Source organism: Triturus cristatus, chromosome 3_2, assembly GCF_964204655.1.
Source record: "Triturus cristatus chromosome 3_2, aTriCri1.1, whole genome shotgun sequence".
In the NCBI taxonomy this organism is placed as follows: domain Eukaryota; kingdom Metazoa; phylum Chordata; class Amphibia; order Caudata; family Salamandridae; genus Triturus; species Triturus cristatus.
The window spans coordinates 807,629,526-807,652,723 of record NC_140584.1 but is presented as its reverse complement, the minus strand read 5'-3'; the positions used below and the strand labels follow the sequence as shown (position 1 = coordinate 807,652,723).

Sequence of the window (23,198 nt, the reverse complement as noted above, 5' to 3'; positions counted from 1 at the left end):
CCAGCCAGCAGCACATTAAAAACTCGCCTACAAAAGTCTCTCCGAGCAGCGCATGCGCGCTGACTCAGCGAGACCTAAAAAGGACAAAAGTCCTAGCAATCCCGTCAGTGAGTTTACAAATCTCTTAATAGACAAAAACATTCAGGGCTCTTGATAAAGCCACCTGCAGATAAACTTGTGGTTGCTTGAAAAACGTCAGATTTCAATAGTTTGACTTGACGTTTTTGGATTGAAAAACAAGACACCATCATGAATTGAAGGTGACTTTTTTAGATTTATTTATCTTTCAATATAATGCTCTTTAAAAATAGAAAAGTACGATTGTGCAATTGACCTATTCACTTGCTTTTCAGTCCCCTCAAAATCCATCCCCTCTCCATCAGATAGTACTCACTTTGCGGAATTGTTATTTGAGGTCCTGCTTGTGAACTGTGAAAATGTATTTATTTTAAAAGGGAATACAAATGTTTAGTATATAAACACTTCTCATGATTCCTATAATCTGTCTGCCTTTGCTAGTTGGTACCCTACTGTGAAAGATTGGCGCTAGAGCATGCATCATTGCGAGTGTCATCTGCTCTTGAATCTTAGAATAATGGCGCCAGTCACAAGTGCTGGGATTCAGTTTAGTTTACAAAACAAACAAGTCGGAGGGTCTAAGAAAGCCACCTAAAACTATGATGACTAACGTGCCAATGAGTACACCAAAAGAACTAGCTCTACACAGGAAGTCCTACTTTAAAGGACGGAATCCCATCACTCACCGAGGTGACATGCTTCATCATCTGGGACCTCCTCCTGGCTGTAGATCCTAGTACAGCCGAGGGCTACAACCCTCTCACTATGAGGGAGGAGCACAGGGATGTTTTCAAGTGTAATATCCCTAGCTAAGGGTTCCTAAAACCCAGAGTGAAGAGCTGTTGTTATTAAATGTGAGTGATGAGCGGAGTGCAAACTAAAGCAAAAATGTGCTGTTGTCAACTAAAACTAACAGGAGGCATAAAATAATTCTTTAATGGTTGTCTCCTGATGTCAGGATTAGAAACAGTGCAAATAGAGCAGTTTTAAAATAAAACTGCTAACGTGGTCTACATGTTTCGGCTCTATGACCCCACAGGTGTCTAGCCTTCTTCAGAACCTAGATGTAAAATGCTACTGTGTTATATGTACTAAAAAACAAAAGTGTAACCAAAGAAAATTATTTTAAATGGATATGATACAACCTATGCCATACTATATTTCAGATGTACAGGTCAACCTGCGTAGAAAAAGTTACAGGACATCAGTTAATCAGATGTTAGTGAGATACATACATACAATACTGCATCATACCAACTCCACTGATGTACAGACACAACTTACCCGTCTCTTGCGAGTAAGGGACAACACCTCACCTGGCAACAGCTCAGGTCGTGAGGCACCACTCTGAAAAAGAGGTTACTCAACTATGAAAAAGCTCTAATTTAGGACATGTGATGTAACTAAATGAACACTATGAGTTACTGCAGATCTCATTACGGTTCTGTTATTGTTAACCACTAATGACCAGTGAGAGGACTCTATATACAAAAACACAGTACATCAAACAAATAGGCAGACTCCAACCATGATGTTGGAATCCATTATCTAGTAGCGCCACAATCTCCAGATCTTATGTGTGGCGATTCATTCTTCAACAGGAATCTGATGTTCAAAAGGACATTGACTTAAAGCAGCATTAAGTGCGAGCGAACAATGCCTTTGATGTTCCTAACCAATAGCAAAAATCTAACTGTAACTTGAATATTACACGGAAATATCTGTAGTAGAAGCAACAAGTTGGTATGATGCAGTATTTTATGTATGTATCTCACTAACATCTGACTAACTGATGTCCTGTTACTTTTTCTACGCAGGTTGACCTGTACACATGAAACCTCCATCTGAGATATAGTATGGTATAGGTTGTATCGTATCCATTTAAAATAATTTTCTTTGGTTACACTTTTGCTTTTTTCGCACATATAACGCAGTAGCATTTTACATCTAGGTACTGAAGAAGGCTAGACACCTGTGGAGTCATAGAGCTGAAACATGTAGACCACATTAGCAGTTAAAATGTTAAAACTGCTCTATTTGCACTGTTTTTAATCCTGACCTCAGGAGTTAGCCATTAGTGAATTTTATGCCTCCGGTTAGTTAGTTTTAGTTCACATCAGCACATTTTTGCTTTAGTTTGCACTGCGCTCATCACTCACATTTAATAACAACAGCTCTTCACTCTGGATTTTGGGAACCCTTAGCTAGGGATATTACACTTGAAAACATCCCTGTGCTCCTCCCTCATAGTGAGGGGGTTGTAGCCCTCGGCTGTACTAGGATTTACAGCCGGGAGGAGGTCCCAGATGTTGAAGCATGTCACCTCGGTGAGTGATGGGATTCCGTCCTTTAAGGTAGGACTTCCTGTGTAGAGCTAGTTCTTTTGGTGTACTCATAGGCACGTTCGTCATCATAGTTTTAGGTGGCTTTCGTAGACCTTCTGACTTGTTTGTTTTGTATACGTAGACTGGGGATTTAGTCTGAGCTGATCTTTAAACGTCTCCCTTTGGCCCTCTACTCCCGGTATTGTATTGTTATTCAGTTTAGTTTCCCAAGAAAGATTCAAACCTGTGAACTGCAGTTGCGCTTTAGTTCATTCCATTAGGTGATCATCATTTAAATAATTGAAAGTTTGTATCGGCTAATTTATTCTAGTTAAATGCCTTGTATCCTGCTGGAGTATTATGCAAGCATTGGCTCGCACCCCCAGTGAAACTAACATATCTCTTGATGATGCTCCAGGCAGAAAACACCATGGCACCTTCTCAACTGTTTCTGAGACATCATAATTACTCCTCTTTCTCACCCTAACTTGTAGAAAATGTGGCAAGCTTGATTAAATCCGAATTCCATGAAAAATACAGCTGTTTTGCAGGTTGACTGAGCTAGTTCCTGCAAGGGCAGGAAACCTGGACAGTGGATGGTGAAGTATGAAGGAAGTCGATAATGACAGGGAAAAGGGATCATTAATGACTGTGAAACAGGGGGTCTTGAATAACAGGAAGACAGATGTGCAGAAGCCTAGCAGAGATCCTAGGGAGGCAGTTGACAGCGCGCCATCTCTCCATATTTGCAGCTCATTTTTTCTACCCTTCAGAAGCAAAAGATGTTGCGAGTAGAGTCAGAGATAGGGATACAGAGTGCCAGGTAGACACACCCTCATTTCCCCATGATATCCTGAGACGATGACGACATCAAGGTTAGCAGCCACAACATTCTCACCCCTTTCGTGATGCCCCTCCACCCTCACCCCTGAGAGCTAAAGGCCTTGCAGTAATATCCTGTTGTGTTTATACTGTTCCTATATACCTGGTTCCTAGCTGCTCAGCCAGTGTGAGTGTTCTGTATGGAATGTTGGTGTGATGGACATGTTTGGAATGCTTGGGTGCCTGGTGTGAGTGTTGACAGTTAAAGATGGGCTGAGCAGCAGGGAGGCTGCTCCTGGTGGGGCTGTTCTACAGGATCTACACAGCTTGTGAATACAACTTAATAAATATACTTGAAACTACATCCTGGCCACGGACTTCATTACCACATATTTTTGGCGACGATCTGAAGACAGACTCATCATGCGTACTACTAGTCTTAAGGAGGACCATGTGAAAAGGTAAAGTAGATTGCTATAGTGGAAAGATCTACAGGAACTACAGATGCTAGGAGCGCAAGTACATTTCCAGGAGGAAGTGTTCTCACTAAAGAATCCGGTACTAACAAAATAAATTGAAGCAAGAAAGAAGAATTTAAAACTGAAGGATGCTTCATGAACGTCAGATATTGGCTGCACAAAGAAAGTGTTCACTGAAGAAAACCGTGTCCAACAAGAAAGTAGAAAAAATGGAGCAGCAGGGATCGCAGCCCACCAGTGTCATTGTCACTGGACAGCCGGGACATACTTCATTGGTATACAATATTTGATCTTCTTTGGATAGCAGGATTTGTATTCCAGACTACAATTAAAACTTGAACCAAGCTAAGTACTATTAGCCATCTGGGCTAAAGAACTGTCACACAACATTTCCTGCAACACTTGCCCCAGAACCTTCATAGTGAGGAGTGGCCTAGACTATCACAGCTTTAGGTCTGGCTCACTGATGCCTGCCTTAGTGAAGCCCCAGGGATCTAGGCACAGATTGTAGTTAAGTTTGAGTGATTCCGGACTGGTTAAAGAGGCGGAGCGTACATCTCTGCTGTTTTCATATCAGGATTTCTGAAGCAGCAACTGGCAGCATCAGTGCAGGCCAAGTTATAGTAGCATTTTGCTCTGAGCAGAAAAAGTTAGCAGAGAGACTTTGGCAGACATAAAAAGATTACATGGAAAAAAAAAAAATTTACGCTATCTAACACAACTCCTAATACTTATATTTTTAAAGTCCGGATTAAAGCACTAACGCCATTCATCATAATTCGTGGCTACTAGTAATCAAACACACAACAAATTCATAAGATTTATCACACCAGTAGAAGCTAGGGATAAATGCTGTATATTTAATCTAAAATAGCTTTGCATTCGAGTTGAATTGCTAGAGTGTTATAAACTCATTTGAGAAATCTGTATGGGAGAGAAGCAAGGCTTCTAAAATTAAAATCGATTTTTTTAGAGCTAGGAAACGATAGATGAACCTTCCATCTGTGCAGTGCCGGTTAGTTCCTTTCCTCCTCACGTAGACTGCATCAAAGGCTGGTACCTTTAGTGGTGGTGGTCGATATTCGAAAACAAACTTGTGCGTTCTCCTGCTCCTCGGCAGCTGCTGCGTTGCCGTCACTGCTGATGGAATGGGATCCCTGCGTGGCAGGATTAACGATGTGCGGTGGGTGGAGCCTATTTTGAGTTGCCACACTTAATTAATATGCTCCTCTCAGTACATATTGATACAATATTGAGCTGTGTTGTTGGCATGGTATAAACCCATCGAGGGTCTGGGTGGAGATCAGACATCGTAGGGGCTACAATATGATACCCATTGGAGTCTGAGTGTTCCACTTTCACATACAATCGGCATACATTTGAGTAGGAGCCAAGTATAGCAGTAACAACAACTAGAAAACGTATTTCACGTTTACAAATTATTTTTATGTCTCAAACGTATTTAATTTCACCAAAAAGCCTTTTAGCGGTTTGTTTTTAGAACTATTACATATGTCTTCTTGTCTGAGCCGGTGGCATTGTTCATTGGAATCCGCACATTGGCATTGGACATAATCGTCTCTCTTCATGCTTCGATTCCAGTGACGTTAGGACATGTCCTTGATGCAGTGGTTCCTTTATGTTATGATTAACTGTTCGATTGTGTCATCCATGTAAGCAGAGTGAACCCGATTACCCCGGCCACGGGAACCTGTTCTGCTGAGGACATTGGTATCCCTCGCAAGCTTGATTGGATGCTTGCAGCTAGCATACATGATGGTGACCATTTTTGTCAAATGCACGTCTTTAAACAACATGGTTCTCCTAAATGGTTTTATAACCTCTGCTGTTACATCAGCATCTCAAAGACATCGCTTACTTCAGTGTTTTTTCAGGCTTTGTAAAATGTTATGAGACTCAAAACGTGTAAAGATTACTCAGTGTCCAAGCAAAGACAATAAAACAACCAAGTAGTCTTATCTCACATTCTGCAAAGTGTAAGGCTTGATGCTTCTACACCTTTGTCTGAGGTCTTCTATCTTGATTAGTGCTCTGGTAATCTTGGCTTACATCTTGAGAGAATTTGTCAGCTACTCATCTGCCTACCTGGGTATATGACAGTTTTGTATCACGTTTACCTCTGTTGATGTGTATAATTCGACGCACGATTCTCTGCCCTTTTATGTGTCCCATAATTATATCAGTCCTGATAATGATGTTATAATTGTAGACAAGGTCGAAACTTAGCCTTCACCACAACAAACAGATGGAGGCCCTTTTACATTAAGGGAATGAGATGCTTTGGAAATAGATTCAATGTGATACCCAGCTCCAAACATTGTGTCTTTAGTCATTGTGTTTGTTTTGTACGTACACATTTTTAGTCGCAAGTATTGTTATTTGTTTGGTGTGAACATGTGGGACATCAAACTCCTGTATATGTCATGTTATATGTACCATATGAAGATTTATTAAAGTTGTTGGAACTCATTAAAAACTATTGATGATTGAGAAGTCATCTGCATTACAAATGGTCATCAGTTGAAATTGTTTATTCAATATGTGATGTCCAGCAAACAATGGGTTTTAAAATAAGTTGCTATTGAGCCTTTGTTCTTAATAATTGTAGCTTCCCAGGCTCTTATTGTATAGCTCTGTTATTACTCATTTAATAGCCCATAAAATTTGGTGCCTTATTTAGTTTTGAGATTTTAATCCCCATCAAATTGTATTACTCTGTGAAACAATTTCGCTAACGATGGCAGCAGGTCCACCCGTGAAAGGTAGTGGAAGCGATCAGCCTTGTGTTTCTGTCCCCTCAGCAGAAAGACTTTAATAGCAGCCCAGAAATGTGCAAGTTTATTTTCTCTGATAACTGCCTGCCTACTAGGGAGCTCAGGCTTGTGATGTAAGCTACCCCTACTTAGCATGTGGGCATAGTGTCAGTAACTTAGCTGCTTTAATACCCTTTTTATAAAAGTGCTGTTTAAAAGTGAGACGTTCCACTCTGGTTGTGCAGAGAATGTCAGATGTCCCCTTATAGACAAATGCTGTCTTTGTTCCTACCTCGTCAGTGTCTTCTCAAGAGATTTTCTGTCAGATATTGTTCTACTGGCCTTCCCTCCCTCCTCAGCCTTGTCTTAGCAGTCATGCAGATCCCCCTGATGGTTCTCCTAAAGGCTTCTCAATCCACTGCTAATGAGGTATCCTCTGGTTTGTTGGTGTCGAAAATAATTGTCAGTGCATCAGCGAACTTACACCTGTGCAATACATCTGTCAATCTGGTTGATATTTCCAGGTATGTCCCAAGAGAGCACTTAAACCTGGCGCCTCAATCCCAATACATGCAGGGTGAGGGACCAATCCTAAAAATATCTGCCCTGTCTGCTCCCCCACCAGTAAGAGGCTAGCGAATAAATAATCAATTCTAATGTAGACTTTGTGGGAGTTGAGAGTGAAAAGAAAAAAAAATAAGTAAGTCCAGTACCCTGGGTTTAGATAAGTCCATGTGTCCACCAGGCCCATTTTATAAAACGTAGCCTGAAGTCTTTTGCTTGCTATCCTAATGTTCATTGAGTAATGTGTTGACCGTTCCAGAGTAGGGTACGAAACCAGATTGAAGTCTTCCCACCAGCGCCATCTCACCCTGTAATTCCTGCACCATATCCACAAGAAATGTATTCTACACAGATTTAAGGGGCACACTCATTAAAGAAGGGTAATCTGTCTACCCTGTGACTTGACCTGAGACGGGATGAATCTACCTTGCAAGTCGTTCTTGCCTCCATTGGCAAATCATATTTACCCGGTATGACTACTCCAGCCATTGTAGTGTCATTGGATGACCCCACTACATGGGCCAGGTTTTATGTTGCATCCTAAGTTAATACCCCAACAGAAAGTGTGTTGCTAGTACCTCCAAACTTACCCCTCAAAATATAACGTGGCTAAACGAGCTGTTAGAACCAAATATGTCCTCTGCAGGCAGGATTATAACAATTTCACCATGATCGTGGTGAAATTAAAAATCAGCAATATTTCAAAAATTCCCCATCACAAATCCCTAACAACCCTCTGCCACGCTCACCTATTCCACCCCCCCTTCCTTCTATATCGCCTCTTAAGCCTTTCCTAGTATGTAGCGGCGAGGTAACCCTGCACGTGTCTAGTTGCGCTCAGTGGAGAGAAAAACAGAAAAACACCCCAAACCCCTTATTATAAAGCGCCCCCTCTATGAAAGGCATGTTATCTACCTGGGACTACTAACACTGTCATCTAACCCCTTTTCTCAATCGACTTTCCACTGATAACATGGCTCTTATCTTGTTGAGCTAGCCGAGTTCCTCTTTGAAGTTTTCAATTGCCTCTCGGGTCACTAGGGATACCATTCTGCTGGGTTGATTTTAGGTTTCGCCTGGCTCCATTTCCTTGTCTTCATCCTACAAATTCATCCGGTTCTAGCCCTCTTTGTGAATTAATCCTGAGAACAGCATGCATTAGTTTCAGAAGCTTCTTAGGGTTGCCCTGGGAAATGCAGCACCAACGCGTAGACTGGAATATGTGTGTGCGGAGGACAGCTGAGATAAAACTTGTCAACTTGTCAGAAAACAAAAGTTTTGTAATGTTTTCGCAAATTAGTACTTTGTGAAACACCGTCCCAATCTAGATACTTTAATATGGTAGCTGCCCCGTTAAATCATGCCACCCGTCTTCCAGTCCATTAATGGCAATAAGATTTTCCCTTTGTCCACAATACACTCCATGTTTTTTAAACAGCAAAATATACCTGCCCTCTGTTTAGCATACTGCAGGTTCGCTGTATTTGATCTCTTCTTCATGATGCAGCAGCTTTATGCATTCCATAAACTCGCATGTGTTGGTGGTATACAGGTGTCCAGCTGGGTAGAAAGAGCTATATACAGGCAAACCCCATACAGTGCAAATGAGAGGACATGAAGGCGGCTTTGTGTTTCCGAGAATAAGGTGTCTGAGAAGATGATGTGAAGTGTTTGGAGTGAGTAGGGCGAAATATGACCTTATTAGGATGCTTTTCTGTATCTCGATGCAAAGTGGCCTTTTTTCCCCAACTTTAATGAGTGAAGCTTGTTTATTAGTGTGTTTTCATTCTGCAGTCCCTTTTGGTTAGGGTATTTGTTGCTTTAGTAACATGGCTTTTAATTTAATTTATTTGAGATTTGTTTCACTTAAGAAACGGAGTCTGTTAGGATATAGTTTGAAGTAGTTTACAAGCATTGAGTAAAAGTTCCCAAACATAGATTTTGGGGAAATCACTTTATATTACCATGCCAACAATATCCATACATGTTGCTCAAATTAACCATCGCACTGTTTAGAGCTATGCTGATTTCCCCTTACTGGAGCCTGGCTGCCTCCTTTCTCAACACCGCTACAACATGTTCAACTTTCTCACTTCAGTCCAGACTCTTAGTTGTTATATTGGTGGTGTTCAGAGGTAAATAAGTTGCTGCAGATGGCTTCAAACTGAAAGCAACAACAGGGGTATACCCAAATGACCCTTAAATACCTGGGTATGGACACGTAGTTGTATACAAAGAAACAAAGGTATCAAGGAACCAATATTGATCAATTATATGAGTCGAGCACATTTAATTACCCTCTCCAAAATAATTCATATTTACACCGACTATATCAAATTCAATTTACAACACGTGGGCAAAGCGCCTATTCAAAGAAACAGTGCATGACATATATCACACTATAAATTGCATGACATAAACCACATAAAATATATACAAAAAACAACCCTAGGATAATTTGTTTATAATAGTGTCCCCCTTGGAGAATTCTAGGCGATCTACTTAGAGGTAGTCAACACGTGAAACACTGCAAGGCTAATAACTAATTAACCTAGCTAATAGTGTGTCACGGCAAGGGTTTCAAGAATCATAGTCCATAATAGTCCAGTGACTCCTCCTTTAAAGTGTCTGTCGACGTGACCACGTTTCAGCCTTATCTTCTTTGGCCTCTTCAGGACAGGGGTTATACAAAACTAAAAACAAATACAATAACACAACATTACTCTCATCCAACAATACAGTGGGGAGTAGATCGGTTAATCTGGCTGACTGCCCAATATCCCTCAAACTATATACCGCAGTGACACCAAGTGCCCACCAAAATCAATTCACCGTATTCCAAGAAAGTGTCTAACACACCACAACTACCATTAATTACCATAAATATATCTAACATGCCAGCCGCAAATCATGTCACTACATGCTGGTCCCTCCAAATAAGTGCAACCTGTCTTCACCAGAGTGAATGCAATATGCCAAGAAGCCAGTCACCAATATCTAAAGCCGTGTTAACACATGCCCCCACAGTCCGTGGTATCACAGGCACTACGTACAAATCTGCGTGAACTAGGGCGCGCAAGATCCCTCACGCTGGACCGATTTACTGCGAACAGGTGGCCCAAACTATAAAAAATAAAATAATACACACATACGTGAGTAGGTAATTTTCAATCCTTGTCGAAATCAGACCATAGCCAGTCTCCGAAACCAAAACGGGGGGGGGCTTACCTTCCCGGTAGTACTTAGGGCACCCCCTCTGCAAAAGTCTCTACACTAAATGGACGATTCTCGCAGCTGGCATCTCCCGAGTTAAACCTGCAATGGCCAAGTATATCTATGATTAATGACGAACCAAAGCGTCGATTTCAAAATGAATAAACGTTCCCTTGCTGAAAAATCTCACATAGCCCGACTGAATCCAGAACGCGCGAATGCCGGCGTGTGCGAAAATGCCCCATCCCTACTCCCTTGACCTGTAAAAATAAATCTGTTCTAAACGCGAAAAAATTATTTTTCAATCAGATACCGGCCAGAGCAAGCAAAAGTTCCATCAGGACAGGGTGGGGTCTTGCTATTTTCTCTAGCACCATACGCATAACCATCAGTGCCTCATCCTGAGGTATATTAGTATATAGACTCTCGATGTCGAAGGAAACCAACAATTTTTGGCCTCCATCGAACACCGAGAGTTCTATTTTAGAAATGAGATCCATCGTGTCTCTGACAAAGGCTTTGGTTTGTGCCACAAAAGGCTTTAAAAATATATCTATGTATTTAGCTAAAGGCTCCAAAATTGAGCCACAGGAGGCAATGATCGGCCTCCCTGGTGGTTGAAGTACATCTTTATGTACCTTCGGCAGTACATAGATGTGTGGTATCTTTTGCTCAGTGAAGTTCAAAAATTCATACTCTTTCTTACACAAATATCCGGACTCCATTGCCTCAGTCGTAAGATGTAATATCAGGCTTCAAAGGCTAAATAAGTACTTATAATCCTTTTGGTTATATTCACCCACGGAAGCTGATTTAAATGCATTAACACCTTTTTCAAAAATGTAAAGTGAGAAGCTTGCGACAGAGAGTCTGGAGTAGCGAAAAAGGTTGAATACTTTGTAGTTGCGTTTAAAAAGGCGACAGCTACCTTCTTTGAAAGAGAAAATTGGCATCGCTGTAAAGATCTCTATCGGTGCTGAAACCAGCACATATGCCTTTTGTTGGCAGTAAACGTTGCGTGATTTGCCCTAAATTACCTGTTGTGAAGCTTCCTATTGACATTAGAACCTATTTCACAAGCTGGCACGTTTGCTGGTGTCGCTATCAAGCCACCTTTCTGTTCTTATTGTTAATTTATGTTAAAACATACCGTTTGATACAGGAAGAATTGCATGATTTTTGTTGGCAGCAGTAAAACAGTAAAAGGATCTGGGTAACTCAGTGGATTAATGAATGCAACGGCTGTAGGGGCCCGTGTTCGATCTCATGATCACAGGTTTAAATACCAGTGGGTCCATTCAGCCTTTCAATCTTGGGTAACAATACACATCTGTTATTCGGTGCAGAGATACCCTTGAGTGAACGTGCGTTTTACAAATACACGTCATGTTATGATTGTGTTTCCTTCAACAATAAAAAAAAATGCATTTCAAACTCATCCAATGCAATATTTCCAATGCTACGTAAAGTTGTGTAAAGATTTTGAAACATAAGATGCGCTAAGACACTATTTATTGAAATATACCTATAAAAGCCTAACCTTTAAGCGTGAACTACTTTTTATTTTCATATATTAAATGGCAGAATGTCACACATTTAATAACCTCTCTCGTAGAACTAATTATAAGCATGTTATAGGCCTTTCACTGGATTTCAAACGTATTGTTTTTATACTGCAAGGTAATACGCAGTGTAGTTGTGAAACCATATAGTAACACGAGGTCCAAAAATGCCTGCGTGCCTTTTGTGAAAATATATTATACAAGAGAAGCACTTTTTGCCAGTTTCTCAGCTTTACTTTGCCCTATTTTAGGACGTTTTTCTCCTGAAGCCGCCCGTGTAACAAACACAGCGTTATAATGAATCCTTCTCAGTTACCTGCCTGGACAGAGGGTTTGTTTGAAACCGACTGGTATATTGATTGGACCGCTGTTACCACAAAGGACTGAAGGGTTGGACGTAAATAGTGTTACTTCTTCTGCCTCATATTTATTTTATTATGTTTTTGGGCAATAATTTGTGAACACTTGAAAATTACTTTATATGCCAACAGAGGAGAGATGGTGGATAATGGCTACTGCTGCCGACCTTGGAGCTGGGGAAACAGGTTTGAGTCTCTGCGTCGGCTTAACATCCTGTGATTCGGGGCGAATCATTTATTACTTCCTAGCTGCCTCTTCTTTCTCAGTCTTCCTTTCAATACTTTATTTCCCTCCTTTTACCCTCTCCTTCTTGCAGTCTTATTCCAGTACGTTTTTGTTTCTAGCCTTCATATCGTCTCTCCTTTCTTCATTTCCTCCTTTCTCACTTTCTTTTTCATTCTCTCCTACCGTAACTCTTTTCTTTCTTTTCAGCCACATAATTCCACACACACAATACTACTCCATACCATGCCACATATTACCGCTACAAACCATGCCACATAATTCCACAAAACACCACACAAATCAATGCCACACAATTCTGCACCACACAGCATAATTACTCCACATAATACCACTAAGCACCACATAATTACACTACACATAATTACATTCTACTCAATACAACATAAATGCACTCTATGCCACATACCAGCTATACACATAAGGCACTACACACCATGACACATAATTCAAATATGCATAATTTCACTAAACCCCCCCCACAGTCCCACACCACACAATTCAACTCTACAAATTTCAAATACACACCACATAGTTCCACGTCAAACCGCATATTATAAATACACAACACAATTCCATAACACATCACATACCTTCAAAGCACATCACATATTTCCACATCATGCCACAACATTTAAGACACCACATAAGTCAACTCCACAACATGCCAGTACAAAACACACAATACCATTCCACATAAAAAACTCCATAACACACATTCTTACTGTCCATAAACACAATTCACTTAATACGATTTAATTACTATCCATTCAATTCCACGCCACACAATTCCATAACAAACAATTCCAATACAACTCAGCTCTCCCTTGCTCTTCTACCAACACTGTCATCTCTCCCCACATACTCACTTCCCGTCTCATCTCTCACACTCCCACTACCCACTCTTATCTCCCTATACCACTGCCCTCTCTCATCCTTCCTTCCTTCCTTCCTTCCTTCCCTCACTCTACCCGTCTCCTCTCTCTATACTACCTACTCGCACATGCTACCTTCCTGTACCTCCACACGTTGTGCACTAGTCCACCTCTCGCCTCCCCCTCTCTAGGTGCCCCTTCCACTGGTCCCTCTATGCCTCTCTACTCAGTCTTTCTCATACATCTCTCAAGTACTATTCTCACCTCTCACGTGGTTACCTTCACGTCTTCAAGCACAGTTTCTATCCTGTAACTTTTCAAATGTTTCTGTCCCTCAAGCGCACACTCTCCTCTGCTTCTTAGGGCATCTTCTGCGTACACAAAACCTCCCTCTTTATGCGTCTATGGCCTGCTCTCCCAGTCTTTCAATCTTTCTCACACACTATTCCTGCTCCTCTGTCTCAAGTTCAATAACCACTTCCTACACAGACTACCTATCCTTCTCATTCTTCCTTTCTAACTATTCTCAACAACTCTCACCACTATCTATTCACCATGCCACATAATTCCACTACACAAATACACTACACAACACACAATTCCACACCACACAATTCCACCACTAATAATTCCAATCGAACCCACATAATTCCACTGTACACCACATGCATCCACTCCACTCCACTCCGAAACATAAACACATAGGTAAAAAAATATTAACATTTACAACACCAATAGCTCTAACGCTCACTAATGCGAGACCTATTACATTGCAAATGCTTGTTTTAATTGCTTACTAGTGGCATACCCTCCAGGGCGGATATGTTTTGTGTTTTTTTTTTTTTTGTTTTTTTGTTAGCCATTTCAGGTTTTACCATTTAATAAACAGAAATGTGAGCTACCCTGTATGTAAGTGAGAAGGCCATTATTCAATCTATAATTCAGCCCTCACATATGAACCTCCATATCTTTGCCACATTGTTTGATTTCATGAAGACCATATAATCTTCTGTCATTGCTGAAGATTTTTTTTACTCTGGATCCAGGCATACCATTGTTCCTGAATACGGAACCACTAGCTCACCTCCTTCAACTCCACATTATCACTCACATGCCCCTCAAGGAATCCGTGATACCAGACAGCATAATGCTAGCATAAATCAAGGTTAGTGGAACCATTACCTGGCATAATTTTACTCCTTTGCTTCCCATTGTACATCAGAGGTGCGATTACAAGCCTCACACTTCGTTACATCTGCTTACTTCTGAGCAAAGTGCTACTCTCTTATACACTTCCCACAATGCATGGCGCAACATAAAACTTAAGCGGGATTACCTGCATGAGATGGTACAGACTGCAAACTACACTCCCTACTTCAAACTCTCCTCCAATAGTTTGCACTCCCCATTATATTTAACTCTCTATGCCAACACGTAGAAAGCTTAACACGTAAACCAACCTCAGAGCTTTTGGAGGCTTCCCCCAGACATGTTACTTCTAATGGACTCTACGTACCGGAACAATCTGTGCTCATTCCACAGCCGATCCTATTGGACAACTTCCAGAGCTTGACATTCTAAACATAATCAAAGATCAGTCTGCCAAGCAGCTTCAGAAAATCATCTCTTAGCTCATGTTCTACACATCACATCAAAGCTTCCCTCTTGAGTGATACTGGTGTTTTGTTTTCTCTCAGGCTTGCAGTGCTGGTGCCATGATGCAGTACCATATGCCGGGAGAACAAAAAATAGAGCACAGACATATAGAAGACACAGCACGAATAGTGTTTTACGATTTGTACATAACTCTGTTTGCATGTGTTAGCACATTAAAGCCTGATCTATTGTTTTTTCCAGTGTTTGTTTTCAAAGGTTCATAGCTCCTCAGTGATTTCTAGGTCTCGGCTAGCGTAGGCTGCGCAGACATGCGCAGTCTCGCTGGCGAGATTTTATGTTTTTGGGTAACTTTCACTAGGGTTTAAGCCCCGCCCCTCTTTTCCATTGGCTGGCGTCACCGTTTATGCCAGCCATTGGAAAAGAGCTTCCAGTGACGTACACTTTTCTCTTTTAGAGCCGTCCCAGTTGGACTGGCTCGTCTGACTTCCTGCTGGCGTAAAAGGTTTCTTATCTTCTTTATGGGGCCAAACACATGGCCCCATAAAGACAAGAACCCTTTTAGCAGGCGAGGCCGTCCAAGTGGGACGGCAGAAAAAGGCGACGAAAACGTCATGGCGAGCGCTTGTTATTTTCTTACTGTCACGCGCTATGTCACTGTAATCCGTGATTTATCTGCAGGGAGTCCTTCTATGCCCCACACAAGCACCTTCATGGCATTTTGTGCCACAGCAGTCGTTCCTAAACATCTCTAGCTTCCTTGCGTGGAGACAGTACAAGCAATTTCCGGGCATGTAAGATCCGCAGAGCCGTGTTTTTTGTCTCGCAGCTTTATATAGCTCGAATTCAACCTGGAGGTATCGGGGCGCTTTACAGGAGCACCAGCTGTTCCACACGGGCACATCCATGTTTTGTTAGGCGCGGGGAGATGAAGTGATTTGCCCAGAATCACAAGAGGTTGAGCCGCAGAGACTCGAACCTGGTTACCCAGCTTCGAGGTCATATGCTGTAACCATTAGGCCACATCTTAATGAGTCCAACCTGCAGGGACAGGGGCCCCTGTACTTAAACTCCAGAGTGTGTCACTCCTTGGCGTGTCACTCTTAAGTTTGTCAGTCCTGTGTGTCTCTCCAGAGGTTATCACTCCTAGATGTATCACTACCGGGTGTGTCATTACTGGGGGTGTCATTACTGGGGGTGTCACTCCTGAGGGTGTCACTCCTGAGGGTGTCACTCCTGAGGGTGTCACTCCTGAGGGTGTCACTCCTGAGGGTGTCACTCCTGAGGGTGTCACTGGGGCGTGGGGTAGAGCAAACAACCCCGTACTGGTCACCGTGCTCTATTTGTACGACGATGCTTGTTTAAACCCGAGATGCGCTTGGTGAGCGCTATACCCCGACTTTGTCACGTGAGAGCTTGTGTCTCACTCTTCACCAACCAGCAGGAAGTGCATGAATCTACTCGCAGCGAGGGCTACATATGGAGGGGGAGAGTGCATCCCGCACAAGAGCATCTCTGAGGTCCGTGACAGTGGGTGCACGTGTGAGGGCGTGTGAGATCCGCAGAGCCGTGTTTTTTGTCTTGTAGGTTTATATAGCTCAATCTCAACCCGGAGGTATCAGGGCGCTTTACACGACCACCAGCTGTTCCAGACGGGCACATCCATGTTTTGTTAGGCGTGGGGAAATGAAGTGATTTGCCCAGAATCACAAGAGGTTGAGCCGCAGAGACTCGAACCTGGTTACCAAGCTTCGAGGTCATACGCTCTAGCCGTTAGGCCACATCTTATTGATTCTAGCCTGCAGGCACAGGGTCCCCTGTACTTACACTCCAGAGCATGTCACTCATGGGTGTGTCACTCTTAAGTTTGTCAGTCCTGTGTGTGTCTCCTGAGGCTATCACTCCTGGATGTATCACTACTGGGTGTGTCATTACTGAGGGTGTCACTCCTGAGTGTGTCACTGGGGAGTGGGGGAGAGCAAACCACCCCGTACTGGTCACCATGTTCTATTTGTATGCCGATGCTTGTTTAAACCCGAGAGGCACACTTCACACGTACTGTAATGTACAAACTACGCACAATCCATCATGCTCAGTCTCCTGAATGAAAGGCAGCTACCGTTGAATAAATAAACACTGATCGTGTCTCCCAGCTGTTTCACATGCAGACCCCACAGAGGGCAGTGCTTCGACGTGCACCCTCCGAGCTTTGTAACACTCACTTGCAGCCTCCGACTCTGTACACCTCCAGAGTCACACACCTATTCCTATGTGTAACTGTCCTCTGTCCCCGGCCACACGCTTTCTCAGTGTACTGAAACTCCCCTGGATATCTAGCTCCTCTTTACTCGTCTTGGCGCTATGTCGTATGCTACAGGAGCAGGCGCAGTGCTGTGAGGTGAACAAGGGAGGGCGCCTCATTTCCTCAAAGCTGTGATCGGTAGCAATCTGAGTATGTCAGTCATTTGAGGAGGGGCACCGACCACCAAAAAATACAATAATTCTGTTTTAAATGCAAGCCTGCAGCTGTTCCACAACTACAACGTGTCAACATCGGTAGTCATAGGCGCACTGTTGACACATTCTGTAGTGTGCACACTACGCACACTCTTGACACGTACTGTAGTGTACACACCACACACACACACTTGACACGTACTGTAATGTACAAACTATGCACAATCCGTCACAATCAGTCAATGAAAGGCAGCTACCATTGAATAAATAAACACTGATCATGTCTCCGAAGTCCGCGCTCAGCATTACTCACAGTGAGGACTCTAGAATCTTCCTTTCAGAAACTGTTGCTAAGCTCGAAATTGCGTTAAAGGTTTGCAAGATTTGGCTCCCTCTAACCCACAGCTCTTACCTTCATTAGGTACGCCTTCTGTGTTGTGTACCGTTCCCATTGTACCCTTCACACTTTGTAGCACACAGTGTAGACAAGGGTATTCATAGACAAGTGTAGACACTTTCTAAACAAAAGGGGTCATATGTGGTTCGGCGAAGTGGCAAACCCTCTGCAAGGGTTAACTGGTCAGCTTTCATTTGACGATTGCTGCATTCAGGTGTTAAACTGGTACTAATGAGGTGCGGCTTTGCTCATACACTATTAGTAGTTGTTAAACTGTCAAAAAACTGAAATATTACTGCTACATTTTGTGCCACATTGTTACATATTTGACTTTGCTTGCTGCATAATTATGTCAACCCTATTCTTCACTGCCACTTAATTCTAGTGGCCGTGCTATAGTGCTTTATAGTGTTTAATTAGCTGATGTAAGAAATACCTCATGGGCAGATATTTCTATTGTTCTGGTGTCAATCTGACACTGACCAGATGTGGCAACAACACCTTGTCACAGCCTGAAGTGCTGGTCCATTGGCAGAACCCCCAATCTGAAGCGAGAATAAACAGTATACATGGGTGGCGGGTCATTATATCCAAATAAGTTTTTCTGCCCCTATAGATTTTGTTTCCAACTATCGCTATCATGTACTGCTAGTAACTGCGGCCTCCGTGGTGGTTCTTTCTGGCTTATCTGTAAATCATAGACATTTTCACCATTCAGAAATAAATAAATCTAAAGGGAAAGTTGAAAGAAATGAAGGGCAACAGCAGCTCAAGTATTTAGGATTAATAAATCAGGATTCACGATGTTACAGTTCGCATGAAGCGCACAACAGGAAGCAGGTACGGATAGGTCACATTATAGTACTTGGTGTCATGGGACACAGAGCGCCACCCTCGGACACAAATGTCACCTGATAAGTAATGTAAACCCTTCTCCCCACCATAATAACAAAAAAACAAGCATTGAAAATGCAATAGGTTTCGCCTTTAATTAAGTTAAAGCCATTTGCTTTGCTAATGGTATTGTATAGCAAAGCAAATGGCTTTAACTTAATGAAAGGCGAGACCTATTGCATTTTTAATGCTAGTTACTGCTGGTGACTAAGGACTATTTTAAGAGAGCTATCATTCCTTTGCATCTGGAATATAAGGTTTTATCAACACTTTGAACACCTAGCATTGAATTCAGAATCCTATGCAACATGCTCAAGAAATCTGTATGAGGTGTAAAGGTTCGAGAGGCCAGCCCAGCTGTAATGATTCAACCAATAGACATTTTTCTCTGTTTATATTATTCTGTAAAGCACAGTGAGACCCTCTATTCGGATATCTCAGTGTAATAGAATTCAATTGTAAAAAAATAACTAAAACATGGAGGAAGGTCCCTCAGAGTTTAGGTACCCAAACTTTAAAAATGCATTGAATACATTTTGGAGGCCAGAAACCAACCACTTACGTTTCAGATGACTCCTGAAAAGAGAGATATTAAAACTGACATTTCACTGCCCGCGGAAGTGGGATAAGGTCTGGGGCCAGTGGGTGGAATACAGGGACTATTAAAGACTGGACAGATAAGGTGGGTGTGTTGGGTACCAGAGGGACTAACCTCACTAGGTGATGACACTGATGCTGGAAATAACTACACTGCTTTTGAACCTGAAATGATTGTACTGAGTGAGCATAAAGAGATGGTATCGCTCATGATTTAAGTCGAACAGTCTCAATATGCAAACATTTCTGTGTGGCTAAGCATTTGTTTAATAACAAGAAGTTTTAAAAACTGACATTTCAGTAAGATCATGCACAAAAGGCAAGCATATGGAGAATATTGAACTCCTCACATCTAGGTAGAATGTCTGGGTAGACTAACTCTTCAACTCTGCTTTAGATCATCATGCTGTTTCAGTTTTTGAAAAACCTTTAAGTTGTTTTAAAAAATCTTTATGGAAGTCTACTTCAATGGCTTACTAAATATGCAATGTCCGCTCTGCACGTAACCCTCTTCGATTATGGTTTAATAAAGGTTAAGCTTAGAATTGATAATGCATTTCATATATCCAATTTGTAGAGCTAGAATTTGAAAGCTTCCAGTTAGGTCGGTATGACCCTGATGTTCCTGTTTTGGTACAGCCTGGAAGTCCCAAATTGTCTGCTTAGTCTGCCTCAGTCATGCAACAGCGGCAAATCCTCATTCACCCCTAACCTACAAGACTTTAAGATCCATTCCTAGAACATTCTTTAATGCCCCTCTGCGTTGCATCACAAAGCTAAATTGCTGAGCATGACCCAGTTCAACGGAAAACAGGAAAGTCTTCTTGCAAGGACATTTCTTCTCATTTTACATTCACATTAACCACCAAAACCAGCACTAAACAAGACACTTGACTAATCTCTACTAAACACACGTGTACTAAATTAGACCCTAAACTAATCCCTACTAAACATATACAACCTATGGATGGAAATTTGAGAACAGTATAAAAAAAGCACCCATATTAAGAAAGCACCACAATACTGTATTAATGGTAAAACGTGCTTTACAAATACCAATAAAGAACACTGAATGCACATACAATTCTTTGCTAATGCTTTTTGTCTACAGGTCTGCTCCACTGTATTGTAGCAGCTATGTCTGCATCACCTGGAAGGTCTCACTTAATAAGTGAATGGGAATTTACTTTGGGCCAACTCAGTGGTGATTTATCCAGGCAGGAGTCATTGGTGTTTATTTGGTGCACCATATCGCCTCAGTGCCAGGGCACTATGTAAGATTGCTCCGGAGGAAGGAGAAGAGCTTGAACAAAGGTGGAAGAGCACTGCAAGCTTTTCAGATTTTTTTGAAAGAGGTAGTTTTGGAACGTTTTGCTTTGCAGAAAGAGTTCTAGAGTGTCACGTCCAGCTTAAAATACTTGGCCTTGAAAAGTGCAAGACTTGAAGGTATATATGTAGTAATTCTGTCAGTTGATCAAATTCATTGGTGACAAATTTACTGGTCTTGTACCCTTGTGGGGAGTGATTTGATGTGATGGATATTTAGGGGTTTTATCGTACTGTCATGCATGTTAAAAGTAGGACTTTGCAATGTGCAGCAATCTTTCACTGGCAGCCAGTGAATCCTTTTCAGTATTCGCTTCATGTAGTCCAAGAGGTTTGTGTTTGATATCATACTTACAGTGGAGGTTGGAAGTCTATGGAGATTTAGTTCTACAAGTTGAAATTGGTGGAGTCAGTGGTACTTGTGGATCCATAAAGCAGTGTTCTACATTTTGAAGATTTGTATAAGTAAGTGCCACGTATACTTTGAGGAGCAAGATTTGTGTTGCCAGGGTGTTTGCTACAGACCACCTGCAATTAATTGGCTGACTTAGTTACGCTAAACCAAGTTTGGAGCCGGTTGAAAACTGTGGTTGTGTTACAAGCTTGACTGCACAGACTTCAGTCTGTGATCTTGCCGCCACACTTTAGCTGAAGATGAAGATTATGACCCCCCTCGTTGCAGTACTGGATGTCCACATTAAACGGCTCCTCAATGTACATATGTGGAGTTGTATTTCACTAGCATTTCATTAATTTCTCTGCTTCTGGTGACTTAATGCATTACCTTCAAAGCAGTGTACATCAAACCTCAGCAATCCTCAGTACTGGATCACTCTTAGTTCATCATTATATCCAGACCTACCATCAAAACTGGATCTCTGCACTACAGGTTGGTTCAACTCTTGACCACCCTTCACTTCAAAAAGTCTTTCCCTATTGGTAATTCCTCCTGCTCAGTCTAGATAGCTAGAATATGGAACTTGATGTCTGCTACAATGAGAATAGTTGTCCAACACCTTGAATTCCAGAGCGCATTAAAAACATGACTTTTCCTTCTCATGTTGCATGACCCTATGAATTAACTCCATGCTGCTTGCTGATGTCCTCACTGTTTGCTAGTGCTGACTAAATGGGCTTGAGCGCAGAACTCATCCCATTGAATTCCCTACAAAGACATTTGTTGAAACTTTGAGAACCTCTATCAAAACTTTCCATCTCCTTGACCTAGAGCATCTGCATCATTCTAAGTGCTCGTTTAATTTTGATTATGTTGGTTACTTTTTCTAATAGTGATTGAGTTTATTTATTTTGTAATAAGTTAGCATGTTCTATTTTTAGGAAGTTCTTTGTCTCAACATTGAGTTATTTATCTCTTTAATAGTGTTATGCTGTTTTTAGCTGTTCTGCACTCGTCCATCGTGAACTTAGGCTTGATCAACTACTTAAACTAGGATATCAAGGTCGGGACCTCGAGAAGCAGCGGCTCAAGTTGTCGTTGACCGACTGAGCTAAAACTCTGAGACGGTTATGTTGGCGTTCATCTGTGACCTGTCTCCATCCAGCACGAGGGCCAATAAAATCTTCACCCGTTCTGAATGTAGATGACCACATGACTCCTTCATATTGCTTGCTAAAATAAAGCCTGTGTCCTCTTTTATTGAGGGGTAGTAAGCCTCTAAAAAAATAACTGCTGCTGTTTGGTTGAGTCTGAAATACATTACCTATTTTGCTCAATAGGAAATCATCAAAGAGTCTAGAGACATCATTTGTGTTGATAAGAACCAATTTTATCCTCACATGCCCATAGCATACTTTTTTATTATTTCTCTGGTGCCAAAAGATGGACTGTTTTACTTCCATTACTTTTCACTAATGTTATCCCAGAGTATTCTGTGTTCTTGTATGCCTGAAGTTTTTGATTTGGCTTTGAGCACCGTTGTTAAGATCAAGGGTTAATGACCTCGCTGACAGTAGTTTTACCTTTTCAATTCCTTCAGTGAGTTTTCCGAAGTATAAAGAAAAACATCTGTTTCAGAATTGGATGATATCAATTTAAGGTTGTTGTGTAGTTGTCCAAATGGTCCGTGGGGCAGGACCAGACCAGTAAATCCTGATCTATGGAGTTTAAAGCAGACATTTTCTATCAATTCGTTTTCAGCAATAAAGCCCTCTTGAGAACTTTAAAGGTTTAACAGTAATAACTACAACATTGTGCAGGAAGATAACTTTCAGTGGCCATTTATTTTATATGTGTGGAGCAAAATAAATCTCTATTTTGAGACAAATCTAGTAAAATGACCCCTATGGGTCTTTGTACATTTTTGTTAACCATGATGTTGTGAGCAAGAAGTTTGTCGTACTTTCTTGAATGCACTACCACCTAAAACCTTTAGAGTTTATGAAAGAGCTATTTTTTTTCTGTGCACTATTTAAAAGCACAGATCTATTGTTTGTGCTCAATAGTTTGTAAAAATTAATCGCCATCAGTAGCACGGTAGAGCTGTATAGCTAAAATATAGGTTGGCCTTCTTTATTGTAAGGGTTTAAATTTCAGATTGTGCAGTGCCTGCCATCCATCTGTAATCTGGCCATGCATGAGTCTCTCCATATTTATAATCC

General features: G+C 41.6%; 1 protein-coding gene and 1 pseudogene across 8 annotated transcripts in view; one reads left to right on the top strand and one right to left on the bottom strand.

Annotated features, from left to right (window-relative positions):
• The window catches only part of ABI2 (abl interactor 2), a 741,358-nt gene that overhangs the window by 85,657 nt on the left and 632,503 nt on the right, over positions 1-23,198 (top strand). The gene's annotated exons all lie outside the window — the stretch shown is intronic.
• LOC146858180 (small ribosomal subunit protein eS28 pseudogene) lies at positions 5,246-5,478 on the bottom strand (annotated as a pseudogene).